At 47.7% G+C, this 16,571-nt stretch overlaps 1 protein-coding gene across 1 annotated transcript in view; it reads right to left on the bottom strand.

Moving 5' to 3' along the window:
* The window catches only part of CNTNAP2 (contactin associated protein 2), a 2,268,074-nt gene that overhangs the window by 1,272,827 nt on the left and 978,676 nt on the right, over positions 1-16,571 (bottom strand). The gene's annotated exons all lie outside the window — the stretch shown is intronic.

Raw genomic sequence — 16,571 nt, 5'->3', positions numbered from 1 at the left:
TTCCCTGTCACGTGTGCAGTGCAGGTGTACTTCACGCAATAAATGGGTATATGGCGTGCACCTAACTAACAGATGTATTAACTATATAAATTTCCCTGTCGCGTATGCAGTACAGGTGTACTTCACGCAATAAATGGGTATATGACGTGCACCTAACTAACAGACGGATTAACTATTATATTTGTGTGTCAGGGGCACAAAGTACAATGTGGCATTGTACCCACAAAAAAAAAAAATCGCTGTAGGTCACCCACAGAATTATCAGCCAGATTTATGATTATCTTTCTGTGTCAGGGGTGCAAAGATGGTGTATTGCATCCATAAAAAATCACACTAACACTGTCCCTCACTTCAGCTGCCTGCTTTCTGTCCCTTCACTACTGAGAGCTGATGGGCGGTGCTACACGTGATCCAGCTTATGTAGGGGCTGGGTCACATGATGCACCGGCCAATCACAGCCATCCCATTAGTAGTCATGACTGTGATGGCTTCTAAGGGCACACAGCTTAAAAGCTTGCTGATTGGCTGCCCTACAGCCTTTCAACAAGCTTTATTAAATGCCCGAACACCGAACTTGAACCCAAACTTTTCCGGCAAAGTTCGGTTCCGGTCCGGGTACCAAAAATCATAAAGTTTAACTTTACCGTTCGGGTTCGCTCAACACTACTCATCAGTTATCCTACAATATTGAAGGCGGAAAACAACATGTAGAATAGAAGATTGAAAGGCATTCAATATTGGTGGCCTTTTCTCAAGAAGAAGTCATTGCACCAATTTACCTTATGTGTGAAGGTCACTATGGTTTTCAGATTTTTACCTTGCAAGCAATTTAGCTATATTACTAATCTGATTTATTTATTTTTTTTACTGATCTTACTCATTTGTTATTCTACAATATTGAAGGAGGCAAACAACATGTAGAAAAGAAGATTTAAATGCATTCAATATTAATGGCCTTTCCTCATGCCAGTGTGGGTCTGACTCCTGGCACCTCCATCATCAGTTGTTTGAAGAGGCTGGGGTGCTCCAGTAAAACACCACATTCTCTTCCTAGGCCGGTCAGCTTCATTCAGGTGAATGGACATGTGCTGCAATGCCAAGCACAGCTGCTATGCAATGTATGGCACTGTACTTGCTGTACTTGGTAAGCTGTGAGTAGGCCACTTGGTCTTCCCCAGCTGATCGGCGGGGGTGATATTGATAGGTCATACACATTGGACTCCAGGAAATTCTCTTTAGTATAATATCCAATGAAGCATGGACTAATGTATTTTACTGTTCTGCTGACTTTTACCTTAAAAATAATTATAATTAAGTTTTTTGATTGCTTCCATGTTGCCATGGCAAAGGATATTGTAACTGGATTGAGAACAATCTTTATGCAGGACATATGACCATTTCCAGTCCCTCACACTGCTTTATGGTAATTACTATGTGGTTGGAAGAACAAAATGGGTATGGATATATTGTTGACATTACATTGTGAGCCCTACATTATTGTGTTGACATACAGATGTATCCACCCTTTTCTTGAATTTGGTTGAGTTCAATTTCTTATGAAACAAATTCAATACAAAATCATGCCATGATTGCAAAACCTTTGCCAGTGAGCATTTCACATTACAACTACTGGGTGACCACAAATAAACTTATATTAGATAGACATCTTATGACAGAGTATCATGAAATCATGTGTTTTTCTGAAATAGGTCATCTCACACGCTCACATCCAAGAATACTTTTTACTAAGAGCAAAAGTAAGGAAGTGAACATCTGTATATGGAATCCCCTACTATTTTGGATTTTTTGTACTGTCACTGCCTGCAGCTGTGCTGATACTGACCTGTAGAGATTGCGTTGTGGTTCGCCCAGCGGTCATTTGGGGCGAACTTTGTACGTTCGCAATTCGCCGAACATGCAAACATATGGCGATGTCCGCCGGAGCCAAATTCTTTTGCGTTGTGCTGAACTTTGACCCATGACACATCCATCAGGTGGGACAGGACAGCCAATCGAGATGTTTCAGCACATGGACACACCCCCAGCCTATAAAAGTACCTGATCTAGCAGCCATTTTACATTCTGTGTTTTGCCAGTGTAGGGAGAGGTTGCTTTGAGGAGCATGGACAGGCTGTTAGGGACACTAATAGGGCCACAAAAGTCATTTTAAAGACTGGTATAGGTGTGCTATCGATAGGTGTGATATACTGAGGGGTGTAATATACTTATAATATGCTTTCCAACATAGATAGTATATTATAGTGCATTTGTATTTTGCAACAGTTGTGTGCGGTTCTGATGCAATACCGCAGCAATATAGAGGGACAAATGCTATTGGAACAACAAATTGCAACGGGTGTTATATACCTGTTTCCCCTGCCAAAAAACAGATTGAGGGGTGTGATATACCTTCTTCCGCAAAATACTGATTGAGGGCTACGATATACCTGTTGCCACAAAAAAACAGGGTGGTGTGAGATAACTGTTGTGGCAAAAAATAAAATTCAGGGGTGTGATATACCTGCTTCCACAAAATACTGATTAAGGGGTTTGATATACCTGCTTCCACCAAATATTGACTGAGGCCTGCAATATACCTGCTTCCACAAAATACTGATTAAGGGGTTCGATATACCTGCTTCCACCAAATATTGATTGAGGCATGCAATATACCTGCTTCCACAAATACTGCTCTTCTGTAGGGACTAAGGCACAGGGTCATTTTGAAGATGACAGGCAGAGGAAGAGGCAGGCCGATCCGCAGGGGTGGTAGGTGTCGGGCAGGTGCACCAGGTCCGGATTTTGGCAGCACCTGACTGTCCTTAAATAGGTAGCTGGGCTCAGAAGCGAGGTCTCTGTGTTGGGATCTGGGAGCCTTGTGTCTGGATGAAGGATTGCTACCTGTTTGGCGTGAAAACAGGTTGGTGCTGCTATGGTCAAGGAGTCTTTGAGGCAGAATTGCCGCATGGTGTGAATTAACACCAGCACAGCAAGGTGACTTTTTGTTTGATTATCAATGCTTGCTTTGTCACTTGCCTAAAGTGTAATTAAAACACTGAACATTTTGATTGAAACAACTTGTTGTTGCCTCTACACTGCGTCCACAAATCCTGTCTACCAGAGCGAAACCCCACACCGTCTAAAGTACCTCCAGCCACATAATCACAAGTTCTTTTCTGTCAGGTTAATGCCTAATTTTTGAAGCCTGTACTTGCCTACAGAAAATGTTTTATCCAGTGACCGCCTAATGTACCTCCAGCCACATAATCACAAGTTCTTTTCTGTCAGGTGAATGCCAAATTTTTGGGTCCTGTACTCCCTTGGCCTAAAATAAAAAATTTCTAGGCCCCAGCAGGGCACATTTTTGAGAGTTTCACTTTAAGATGCATAAAAATGGCTCCTGATTAAAATACATATATACATATTTTTTGTGGGAATTTTTGCCAATGATTCCCCTCTGATATGTCACTGTCCATGTTATGGGGCTATTTGTGCACTTCTAGTAAGTATTTGGTGCCTGCAAATATCACCTGAAGGTTTTTCAGGTTCGCCTGCCATTAAAGTCAATGGGGCCCACGCGCGTTCACGTTCGCGAAACATCCCAGCCGATGTTCGTCCATCACTACTGACCTGTATTACTCTACATATGTACATGAACTAGTTTGACATGAAATATGTACTGTAGTTAAACAGAGGCAAAAATATCAAAATAAGCAGTTACTTGCCTGTTAAATCAGTCACCACGCTGCCATTTCTAATCTACAAGCAGTTTTGTTTACATGGTTGAAGTTCTGACATTATGCTGAAAATACGTGACCACAAAAGTCAATCATTGGTCACAAGAACACACTGTGAAGGCCAGTGATTGGCTGAAGACATCGTGTTTTGTTTACGTGACATCAGCCTGCACTGCAGCCCTGTAAACACAGTCTCCCTGGAGGACTAAAACGGCAGGCAGTTCAAAAGGTTAGTACTAATTATTTTTTTTATTTCACACCAGACCCTGCCCGTGTCACATTTTTTCTTAATTTTGAACAACCCCTTTAGAAAAAAAAAATTCTTCTGAAGGGTTTCCATGGTTGAATTATATTGCTAATACTTTTCCTTAAGAGGCACCTAATTGTGTATTCTATGAATTTAGCACTAAGCATTATCAATAACACATTTAAAGGAAGACTATAGTGCAATTGATTTTCGTTACATGAATTTTGTCGAGCTGGCTCCAGTGTTCTGTGATACGCCATGTTCAAAAATTGTTCTTCAAACAGAAGGGACACATCAAAGAAACCACAAAATCAATACTTGCTGAATCTAAGACTTTGTACTGAGACATTTGGAAAGATGATTAATCCCTCGAATACAACATGTTGGAACTTTACCAGCAAATGCTAATTTAAAGGAAAATCTAATTTCTAAAAGCTACAAGCAAAGTTCACATAACTGGATTTGCATCAGCCTTTATCACCTCCTTATCTGTAGAATGAAAATTACATGTTGAGTTACATTCCACTTTGGTTATTTAATTTTCATGTCCGTGCTCTATGTTGCATACATTGTCTCCCTAAAGCCCATGTATAAATTTGTTACTGCTCAATGATTCTTGTACAATATATCTCATTTCCTTTTCATAATAACTCTGACCTTTGTAAACCTTTGTTTGCATTGACTCATTTCTTGCATTCTTATTTCTGTATCAATCTTTAATATATGTGACTATTCAGGACCTAGTTATTACCAGCAAAGAATTTGCTGCAGCCTAGAACAAACAAATGCACTAAATTGCATTTTTGCATAGCTAGCTTTAGAGAGGCTTATACTTCCAAACGTACTTGTGACTACAAGGCTGTATTAATTTGCCTTTTGCCATCAAACATGTTTTTCTTGTCAGACCAAAGGCTTTTATATATATATAGCCCTAAAACTTCCTGCACACTATGTGAAATAAAATAAAAAAATTCCACACAGTGAAACATATTTTGAGATGAGTTGAAGAAAAATGTAGATTTACATTTTTTCATACTAAATATTTCAAGCAATTGAAATGAAAAGGAAGTACATCTATGACATCTACGGTATATGAAATTTACATGTGATTGAGAACCTTAAATGGGTTGATATATCTCAGACTTTGACGGCATATTGCGAGGATATGCTATCAAAGTTAGATAGGTATCACCTCTGATATGCCAGGTAACAGCGCAGAGGGTAGGGAAGAGGAGTACCCTTCCACTAGCTCACCTGGCACTGGCACCTGGCTGCCCTGATGTCCTTAGACGGGCTGCTAACCCGTATGCCGATCACGTGCCTCATCTCTTGCTTACCCTGAAATAAACCATAGGTAGTGAATAGGCAGTGGGAGCACTAGTCCTCACCACTGACACATAGGGTAACAACAGAGAAAGGACAAACAATACAAACACAATAAACAATCGCTGAAGGGAGACAATTACAACAGGAGAGAACCAGAGATCCAACAGCACCAGTTCCAACAACTCCACAGCAACAGTTGTCCACCTGAGGTAAGAAAAGAAGATCTGGAAAGAAGGTCTATATCTGACAACAAGGAAAGCAGAAAGGGAAACTATATAGTACCTTGGAGTGGCTGACAGAGAACAGCTGAAAGTAAAAGCTACAGATTCCTAAATGGGACAAAAAGGATCGCAAACCAAAGCAGGAAAACCTGGACCAGAATCTATTCTCACCGCTAGGTCATGGAGTCATCTCTTGAGAAACAGAGCGCGTAGCCATCCACTGCGACCTTTTGACCCCAGGCACAACAGGGTCAGCGATACGTTGTGACAACCTCGTAACAATAGGTGTGAGTCTCGCCTATAAGACCTGCTCCAATCTCCAGAACAAGGCCCCTGAAGTGGAGAGCACACCACTCATGCACAGCTCTCCATTCACTGCTCTGGAATGTCATAAAATAAGCTGAGTGAACATGCACAGCTATTTCAGAAGTCCCTTAGCCGTGAATGAAGAGTGTCTAGTACATTCATAGTCACCTCTCCATTCACCTCTATAGGACTGCCAGAAATAGTTGAGCCAGTTCCATAGTGGTGAGTGGAGGGTGGCCACGCTCACATGGTGCACCCTTCTTCACTTTGGAGAGCCTGTTCTGGAGACAAGTTTAATCTCACAACCCCATTAATTTCAAACTGAATTATTAGCAATAGCATACAATGTATTACTATCATTTTGTTCTGTAATCAACATACATTCTCGATTGGATATCAGTTTTTTTTCTTAATTACCGTACAAGAAATAATCTTTAACATTATTATTTTTCTTCTTTTCCCCCCATTTAAACCTTACCTCCTCCCTAACCCCTACCCTTCCTCCCCATTGTAATGCATCTCCAATTCCCTCCATCAACAAGACGAAGACGGGATACTGATGGGGTGGGGGCAGGGAGACCTAAGACTTCCAATTCCACCATATCCTGTTCCATTTCTCCTTGATGTTTCTTTGCTTATATAGAATATTTTCATATCTCTTGATCTTATTAACCAAATTTAACCATATAAATACACTAGTAGTGATGGCCGAACATCGGCTGGGACGGTTCGTTAACGTGATCGTGTGAACGCGTTCAAATGTTCGCAAACCGCAAGTTCGCGGCGGGCCCCATTCACTTTAATGGCAGGCAAACCTGAAGAACCTTCAGCTCATATTTGCAGCCACCAAATACTTAGTAAAAGTGTACAAATAGTCCCACAACATGGACAGTGACATACTAGAAGGGGATCAATGACAAATATTCCAACAAAAAAATATGTATCTTAATCAGGGGACATTTTTATTCATCTTAAAGGGAAATTTTTGGAAATGTGCCCTGTTGGAGCCTAGATTTTTTTTTTTATGCCAATGGAGTACAGGCCTTAAAAATTAGGCATTCACCTGACATAAAAGAAATTCTGATTATGTAGCTCGAGGTACATTAGGCGGTCAATAGATAACAATTTTATTGTAGGCCACTGGACTACAGGCCCTAAACATTAGGCATTCACCGGACAGAAAAGAAATTCTGATTGTATGGCCGGAGGTATATTACACGGTCAATGGATATCAATTTTACTGCAGGCCAGTACAAATACAGGTCAAATACATATGTTTAAAACAACTAAAAATATAAAAAAGGATTCAAAATATGGCTAACTAAATCCCCCCTCTTGAAAAAAACCCTAATGATAATAGTTGAAATTCGATAACACGTGGTCGCCACTGGTGTTGAATTCCTCCGAGGCCCCACAATTATTAAATTCACCGTACAGAAAAGAACAAGTAAGTATGTAGCTGGAGGTAGATCACATGGTCATTGGATATCAATTTTCCAGCAGGCCAGTGTACTACAGGCCCCAAAAATTATGTATTCAGCGTACATAAAAGAACAAGTATTTGGCTTGAGTTAAATTGCACGGTCATTGGATATCAATTTTACAGCAGGCCGATGGACTGCAGGCCCCAAAAATTATGCATTCAGCATACATAAAAGAACAAGTAAGTATGTGGCTGCAGTTAGATTACACGGTCATTGGATATCAATTTTACAGCAGGCCAGTGGACTACAGGCCCCAAAAAATTATGCATTCAGCGTAACTAAAAGAACAAGTAAGTATGTGGCTGGAGGTCTATTAGACGGTTAATGGATAACAATTTTACTGAAGCCCAGTACAAATACAGGTCAATACATATGTTAAAAAGAACTAAAAATATTAAATTGGATTAAAAGCATGGCTAACAAAATCCGCCCTCTTAAAAAAAAAAATTATGATAATAGTTGAAACACGTGGTCGTCATAGGTGTTGAATTCCTCCGAGGCCCAAAACATTAGGCATTCAACGGACGGAAAATGCCTTTTATGCCGCTGTATTTACCTAAATTTATATGTATAGGCATACAGTAAGTAGGAAAGCATAAAGAAAGCACAGCATAGGGTAGTATATTCCAATTGATTATGGCAAGTTGATAGAACAAAAAAATACGAGTGTCCTGGCCGGTGTCTTTTGCGCCTTGATTGTATCCTGATACCGTTGCTGTATTTACCTAAGACATGGACCATTATTTGTTCTGGGTGGAGGTGGATATTTGTGGACTGTCATAAGGAAATTCAATTAAACGTGGTCGACTCGTCACATGTGTTGAATTCCTCCGAGATCCATGCCTCATTTATTTTTAGAAATGTGAGGTAGTCCACACTGTCGTGAGCTAGTTGAGTGTGCTTATCGGTCACGATCCCCCCTGCTGCTCTAAACGTCCTTTCAGACAGGACACTCGACGAGGGGCAAGCCAACAGTTACATGGCAAATTGTGCCAGCTCTGGCCACAGGTCAAGCCTGCACACTCAGTAGTCCAGGGGTTCCTCGCATCTCAGAGCGTCTACATCGGCCATTAACCCGATGTAGTCGGACACCTGTCAGTTTAGGCGTTCCCTGAGGCTGGATCTGGAGGGTGGCTGTCGATGGGTTGGCTGCAAGAATGATCTCATATCTGAAGTGACCAACACATCTTCAAACCGCCCTCTTATTGCATGCACTGTTGGATTGGTGTCATGGTCTTACCTGCTTGCTGCTCTCCTTCGTTTGACATGTGCTGGCGGCCATCTTGGGTCCTGGGTTTCTTGTAGCCTTCCACCCTGCGGCTCCTCCTTCCCCTGGGAGGAGCTGGATGCCTAGCTCATATATATAGGAGGTCTGTGGCTTCAGTTCCTTGCTTGGTCCTCTTGTGTTCACATGCTTCTAAGACTGCTGCTGTTTCTGGTTCCTGATCCTGGCTTCGTCTGACTACCCTGCTGGTTCCTGATCCTGGCTTCGTCTGACTACCCTGCTGGTTCCTGATCCTGGCTTCGTCTGACTACCCTGCTGGTTCCTGATCCTGGCTTCGTCTGACTACCCTTCTGGTTCCTGACCTCTGGCTTCGCAAAGACTCTGCTCGGTTTCACCATCCGTTTGGACTTTTGCTTTACAGCTTTATTTTCAATAAAGCCTTCTTATTTTCACTTATCTCTTGTTGTACGTCTGGTTCATGGTTCCGTGACATTAGGACCAAGCCATGAATTCTGACGGTACAGGGCCATCCTCGCTACCCACGCTGGTTGCCAGACTTGATCAGCAGGATCACCTGTTGGGTCGGTTCGCTGTGGCGTTGCAAACCCTGCTTGAACGCACGGCTCATTTCGCTCCCGTTGCCGATGGGTCGGTTGTCGCTCCTGGGCTCGCTCCTACTGCCGCTCCGGTTGTTGCGCCAGAGTCTACCCCGACACCTGTTGTTGCGCCTGCGGTGTTTCGGGGTATGACCGGTTCTGCCCCTCTTCCACAGCGCTTTGGGGGAGAGCCAACTCAGTGCCGAGGTTTCCTTAACCAGGTGGGCATTTATTTCGAGTTGCTGCCACATGCCTTTCCTACTGAGAGATCAAAGGTGGGCTTCTTGATCTCGCTGCTCTCGGACAAGGCCTTGGCCTGGGCCAGCCCTTTATGGGAGAACAACAATCCGGTGGTTGCCGAGTTTTCCGGTTTTGTTGCTTCTCTTCGGAAGGTATTCGATGTGCCGGCTCGTGCTGCCTCTGCTGCGAAGCTCCTTATGTCCATCAGACAGGGTTCACGATCCGTAGCTGAATACGCCATTGAGTTTCGTACCCTGGCAGCAGAGGTGGGCTGGAATAATGAGGCTCTGGTCGCTGCTTTCTCTCATGGTCTCTCGGATGCCTTGAAGGATGAGGTTGCAGCTAAGGACCTACCAGTTGAGCTCGAGTCTCTTATTTCTTTCCTGATTTTGATTGACACCAGACTCAGGGAGAGACCTTCCTTTAAGGAGAACCTGCGGAGGTCTTCTAACAGATTGGTGCCTACGTTTGCTGTCCCACCCGTGCCTCCCTCTCCTCCCACGCCTCCTGGGGATGACTTGTCTGGGGGTGAACCCATGCAGCTGGGGTTTGCTCGCCTGTCCGAGGGGGAGAGGGCACTCCGGAGACGCGAGGGCCGATGCATGTACTGTGGTCTCGGTGGGCATTTTCGGTTGGCATGTCCGAACCGTCCGGGAAACGCTCGTACCCTGAGATCCTGTCGGGGGCAGATCTTGGGTGGAGTCTCCTCATCCCCGGTTTCCCGTGTTGACAAACCACTGATCACTGTTGTCCTCTCCTGGGTCGGGGGCTCGGTGACGACCCAGGCGTTGGTGGACTCTGGTGCTGGTGGTTTGTTCATTGATAGTGTGTTCGCTGCCGCCAATTCCATTCCTCTGCAGGCTCGAGGTTCCCCACTGGCTCTTGAGGCGATAGACGGCAGACCCCTTCTGCCGCCACACGTGACTCATGAGACCCTTCCAGTGGGGATAGCCATTGGTGCCGTTCACAGAGAGTCGGTCTGCCTCCAGGTTATTTCGTCTCCACACTACTCGGTGGTCTTGGGGTACCCCTGGCTCCAGAAGCATAATCCGACTTTCGATTGGAGATCGGTCGAGATCCTCTCGTGGTCACCGCAGTGTGGGGCTAGTTGCATCCATGGGTCTGTCAAGTTGCTGTGTACTTCCTCGGACTCTCTGTTGCCTCCTGAATACGAGGAGTACCGGGATGTATTCGATAAGGTGCGCGCGGTTGCCCTACCTCCGCACCGCCCATACGATTGTGCCATAGAGTTACAATCTGGTGCCGTTCCTCCTCGTGGCAAAGTCTATCCACTGTCGGTAGCGGAGAATGAGGCCATGGAGGAGTACGTGAGGGAGGCGCTTTCACGCGGACACATTCGCAAATCTTCGTCCCCGGCAGGGGCTGGATTTTTCTTTGTGAAAAAGAAGGGCGGTGAGTTGAGGCCTTGCATCGATTACAGGGGTCTCAATCGCATCACGATCAAGAATGCTTACCCGATACCCTTGATTTCCGAGCTGTTCGATCGCCTTAAAGGGGCCACGGTCTTTACCAAACTCGACCTGAGGGCGGCATATAACCTGGTAAGGATCAAGGCGGGCGATGAGTGGAAGACCGCGTTTAACACCAGGACCGGTCATTACGAATCCTTGGTTATGCCCTTTGGGTTGTGCAATGCGCCCGCAGTCTTTCAGGAATTCATCAACGATGTTTTCCGTGACCTGTTGCAGCAGTGTGTGGTAGTCTATTTGGATGACATCTTGGTATATTCTGAATCCATGGAGGCCCACATTCTGGATGTCAGACGAGTGTTGCAACGGTTACGAGAGAACAAGCTGTTCGGTAAGCTTGAGAAATGCGAATTTCACCGATCCCAGGTAACCTTCTTAGGTTACATCATTTCCGCTGAGGGGTTCTCCATGGATCCTGAGAAGGTTTCGGCTGTCTTACAGTGGCCCCAGCCCAGTGGTCTTCGTTCCCTGCAGCGCTTTTTGGGCTTCGCCAATTATTATCGGAAGTTCATCAGGGACTTTTCCATGCTGGCCAAGCCTCTCACGGATCTGACCAGGAAGGGCAGTAATTCCCAGGTCTGGCCGCTCGAGGCCATCCGAGCTTTTGAGGCCCTAAAGTCCGCCTTTGTGTCGGCTCCGATTCTGTCGCATCCCAACCCTGGGTTGCCCTTTGTCCTCGAGGTGGACGCGTCTGAGACGGGAGTAGGCGCCCTTCTGTCTCAGCGTAGAACACCAGAGGGTCCTCTGCTTCCTTGTGGGTTTTACTCCCGGAAACTGTCTTCCGCGGAGTGCAACTATCAGATTGGTGACAGGGAGTTATTGGCCATCGTGCAGGCCCTTAAAGAATGGAGGCACTTGCTCGAGGGTTCGGTGGTTCCGGTTCTCATCCTGACGGACCACAAGAATCTGACCTACCTTTCTGAGGCCAAGAGATTGACACCACGTCAGGCCAGATGGGCTCTGTTCTTGTCACGTTTTAATTACGTGGTCTCCTACCTACCCGGTTCCAAGAACATCAGGGCGGATGCCTTATCACGGCAGTACTCCGAGCTGTCCAGGGAGGAGTCGATTCCGACTTCGGTCATACCTCCAAATCAGATCCTGGCCGCCATTCGCACCAGCCTGACCTCTCCCCTGGGTGAGCAGATTTTGGCGGCTCAATCTGGTGCTCCCTCTGGGAGACCCAACGGCAGATGTTTTGTGCCTGAGGAGTTGCGCACTCGGTTGTTGCGAACCTACCATAACTCCAAGACCGCGGGGCATCCTGGAAAGAATCAGCTGTCCTGGGCTGTTTCACGTCTGTTCTGGTGGCCTTCCCTACGTTCCGACATCGCCGCATATGTAGCGGCATGCTCCGTTTGTGCCCAGAGTAAGTCCCCTCGGCACCTTCCGTTGGGCCTTCTGCAACCCATAGCCACCGGGGAGCGCCCATGGTCACACCTGGGGATGGATTTCATTGTGGACCTCCCTGCATCCCGAGGCCATACGGTCATTCTCATGATTGTGGATCGGTTTTCCAAAATGTGCCACTGTGTTCCTCTCAAGAAGTTACCCTCTGCACAAGAGTTGGCCACGATTTTTGCCAGGGAGGTCTTCCGGTTGCACGGTTTGCCTAAGGAGATTGTGTCGGATCGGGGGAGTCAGTTTGTGTCCAGGTTCTGGCGCGCCTTTTGCTCCCAGTTGGGGATTCATCTCTCCTTCTCCTCGGCCTACCACCCTCAGTCCAATGGGGCCGCAGAACGATCCAATCAGGCCTTGGAGCAATTCCTTCGTTGCTATGTCTCCGATCACCAAGACAATTGGGTTGACCTCCTGCCTTGGGCTGAGTTTGCCAGGAACACGGCGGTGAACTCTTCCTCTGGGACGTCTCCCTTCATGGCCAATTATGGGTTCCAACCTGCCGTGTTACCGGAGGTATTCTCTCCCCAGGATATTCCGGCTGTGGAGGATCACCTTTCCGTCCTACGTGCTTCTTGGGTACAGATCCAGAAGTCCCTTGAGGTCTCTGCGCAGCGCCAGAGATTCCAGGCTGATCGCAGACGAGCGCCTGCTCCTTCCTACCAGGTCGGAGACCGTGTATGGTTGTCCACCCGCAACCTCAACCTTCGAGTGCCCACTCCCAAGCTGGCGCCTCGCTTTGTTGGTCCCTTCCGAGTGCTTCGCAGGGTAAACCCGGTAGCCTATGCCCTTGCGCTTCCTCCTGGCATGCGGATCTCCAACGTGTTTCATGTCTCCCTGTTGAAGCCACTGGTGTGTAATCGTTTCACTTCCTCGGTTCCTCGGCCTCGTCCGGTCCAAGTAGGCAATCGTGAGGAATATGAGGTGAGCAATATCCTGGACTCACGCCTGGTCCGCGGTCGGTTGCAGTTTTTGGTCCATTGGCGTGGTTATGGTCCAGAGGAGCGTTCCTGGGTTCCCTCCGCAGATGTCCATGCTCCTGCCTTGCTCCGAGCCTTCCACGCACGCTTCCCTCAGAAACCGTTTTGTGCTCCGCGGAGGAGGGGCCCTTGAGGGGGAGGTACTGTCATGGTCTTACCTGCTTGCTGCTCTCCTTCGTTTGACATGTGCTGGCGGCCATCTTGGGTCCTGGGTTTCTTGTAGCCTTCCACCCTGCGGCTCCTCCTTCCCCTGGGAGGAGCTGGATGCCTAGCTCATATATATAGGAGGTCTGTGGCTTCAGTTCCTTGCTTGGTCCTCTTGTGTTCACATGCTTCTAAGACTGCTGCTGTTTCTGGTTCCTGATCCTGGCTTCGTCTGACTACCCTGCTGGTTCCTGATCCTGGCTTCGTCTGACTACCCTGCTGGTTCCTGATCCTGGCTTCGTCTGACTACCCTGCTGGTTCCTGATCCTGGCTTCGTCTGACTACCCTGCTGGTTCCTGACCTCTGGCTTCGCAAAGACTCTGCTCGGTTTCACCATCCGTTTGGACTTTTGCTTTACAGCTTTATTTTCAATAAAGCCTTCTTATTTTCACTTATCTCTTGTTGTACGTCTGGTTCATGGTTCCGTGACAATTGGTACCCGCAACTGTTTATCTGTGAGCGGAAATTCCTCTGCCAGCACACGGAAAGGCAGAATGCAGCCTTCCACCCTGCGGCTCCTCCTTCCCCTGGGAGGAGCTGGATGCCTAGCTCATATATATAGGAGGTCTGTGGCTTCAGTTCCTTGCTTGGTCCTCTTGTGTTCACATGCTTCTAAGACTGCTGCTGTTTCTGGTTCCTGATCCTGGCTTCGTCTGACTACCCTGCTGGTTCCTGATCCTGGCTTCGTCTGACTACCCTGCTGGTTCCTGATCCTGGCTTCGTCTGACTACCCTGCTGGTTCCTGATCCTGGCTTCGTCTGACTACCCTTCTGGTTCCTGACCTCTGGCTTCGCAAAGACTCTGCTCGGTTTCACCATCCGTTTGGACTTTTGCTTTACAGCTTTATTTTCAATAAAGCCTTCTTATTTTCACTTATCTCTTGTTGTACGTCTGGTTCATGGTTCCGTGACATTAGGACCAAGCCATGAATTCTGACGGTACAGGGCCATCCTCGCTACCCACGCTGGTTGCCAGACTTGATCAGCAGGATCACCTGTTGGGTCGGTTCGCTGTGGCGTTGCAAACCCTGCTTGAACGCACGGCTCATTTCGCTCCCGTTGCCGATGGGTCGGTTGTCGCTCCTGGGCTCGCTCCTACTGCCGCTCCGGTTGTTGCGCCAGAGTCTACCCCGACACCTGTTGTTGCGCCTGCGGTGTTTCGGGGTATGACCGGTTCTGCCCCTCTTCCACAGCGCTTTGGGGGAGAGCCAACTCAGTGCCGAGGTTTCCTTAACCAGGTGGGCATTTATTTCGAGTTGCTGCCACATGCCTTTCCTACTGAGAGATCAAAGGTGGGCTTCTTGATCTCGCTGCTCTCGGACAAGGCCTTGGCCTGGGCCAGCCCTTTATGGGAGAACAACAATCCGGTGGTTGCCGAGTTTTCCGGTTTTGTTGCTTCTCTTCGGAAGGTATTCGATGTGCCGGCTCGTGCTGCCTCTGCTGCGAAGCTCCTTATGTCCATCAGACAGGGTTCACGATCCGTAGCTGAATACGCCATTGAGTTTCGTACCCTGGCAGCAGAGGTGGGCTGGAATAATGAGGCTCTGGTCGCTGCTTTCTCTCATGGTCTCTCGGATGCCTTGAAGGATGAGGTTGCAGCTAAGGACCTACCAGTTGAGCTCGAGTCTCTTATTTCTTTCCTGATTTTGATTGACACCAGACTCAGGGAGCGACCTTCCTTTAAGGAGAACCTGCGGAGGTCTTCTAACAGATTGGTGCCTACGTTTGCTGTCCCACCCGTGCCTCCCTCTCCTCCCACGCCTCCTGGGGATGACTTGTCTGGGGGTGAACCCATGCAGCTGGGGTTTGCTCGCCTGTCCGAGGGGGAGAGGGCACTCCGGAGACGCGAGGGCCGATGCATGTACTGTGGTCTCGGTGGGCATTTTCGGTTGGCATGTCCGAACCGTCCGGGAAACGCTCGTACCCTGAGATCCTGTCGGGGGCAGATCTTGGGTGGAGTCTCCTCGTCCCCGGTTTCCCGTGTTGACAAACCACTGATCACTGTTGTCCTCTCCTGGGTCGGGGGCTCGGTGACGACCCAGGCGTTGGTGGACTCTGGTGCTGGTGGTTTGTTCATTGATAGTGTGTTCGCTGCCGCCAATTCCATTCCTCTGCAGGCTCGAGGTTCCCCACTGGCTCTTGAGGCGATAGACGGCAGACCCCTTCTGCCGCCACACGTGACTCATGAGACCCTTCCAGTGGGGATAGCCATTGGTGCCGTTCACAGAGAGTCGGTCTGCCTCCAGGTTATTTCGTCTCCACACTACTCGGTGGTCTTGGGGTACCCCTGGCTCCAGAAGCATAATCCGACTTTCGATTGGAGATCGGTCGAGATCCTCTCGTGGTCACCGCAGTGTGGGGCTAGTTGCATCCATGGGTCTGTCAAGTTGCTGTGTACTTCCTCGGACTCTCTGTTGCCTCCTGAATACGAGGAGTACCGGGATGTATTCGATAAGGTGCGCGCGGTTGCCCTACCTCCGCACCGCCCATACGATTGTGCCATAGAGTTACAATCTGGTGCCGTTCCTCCTCGTGGCAAAGTCTATCCACTGTCGGTAGCGGAGAATGAGGCCATGGAGGAGTACGTGAGGGAGGCGCTTTCACGCGGACACATTCGCAAATCTTCGTCCCCGGCAGGGGCTGGATTTTTCTTTGTGAAAAAGAAGGGCGGTGAGTTGAGGCCTTGCATCGATTACAGGGGTCTCAATCGCATCACGATCAAGAATGCTTACCCGATACCCTTGATTTCCGAGCTGTTCGATCGCCTTAAAGGGGCCACGGTCTTTACCAAACTCGACCTGAGGGCGGCATATAACCTGGTAAGGATCAAGGCGGGCGATGAGTGGAAGACCGCGTTTAACACCAGGACCGGTCATTACGAATCCTTGGTTATGCCCTTTGGGTTGTGCAATGCGCCCGCAGTCTTTCAGGAATTCATCAACGATGTTTTCCGTGACCTGTTGCAGCAGTGTGTGGTAGTCTATTTGGATGACATCTTGGTATATTCTGAATCCATGGAGGCCCACATTCTGGATGTCAGACGAGTGTTGCAACGGTTACGAGAGAACAAGCTGTTCGGTAAGCTTGAGAAATGCGAATTTCACCGATCCCAGGTAAC

Source organism: Bufo bufo, chromosome 5, assembly GCF_905171765.1.
Source record: "Bufo bufo chromosome 5, aBufBuf1.1, whole genome shotgun sequence".
Classification (NCBI taxonomy): domain Eukaryota; kingdom Metazoa; phylum Chordata; class Amphibia; order Anura; family Bufonidae; genus Bufo; species Bufo bufo.
The sequence above is the reverse complement of the archived record's forward strand: the minus strand, read 5'-3'. Positions and strand labels throughout refer to the sequence as shown.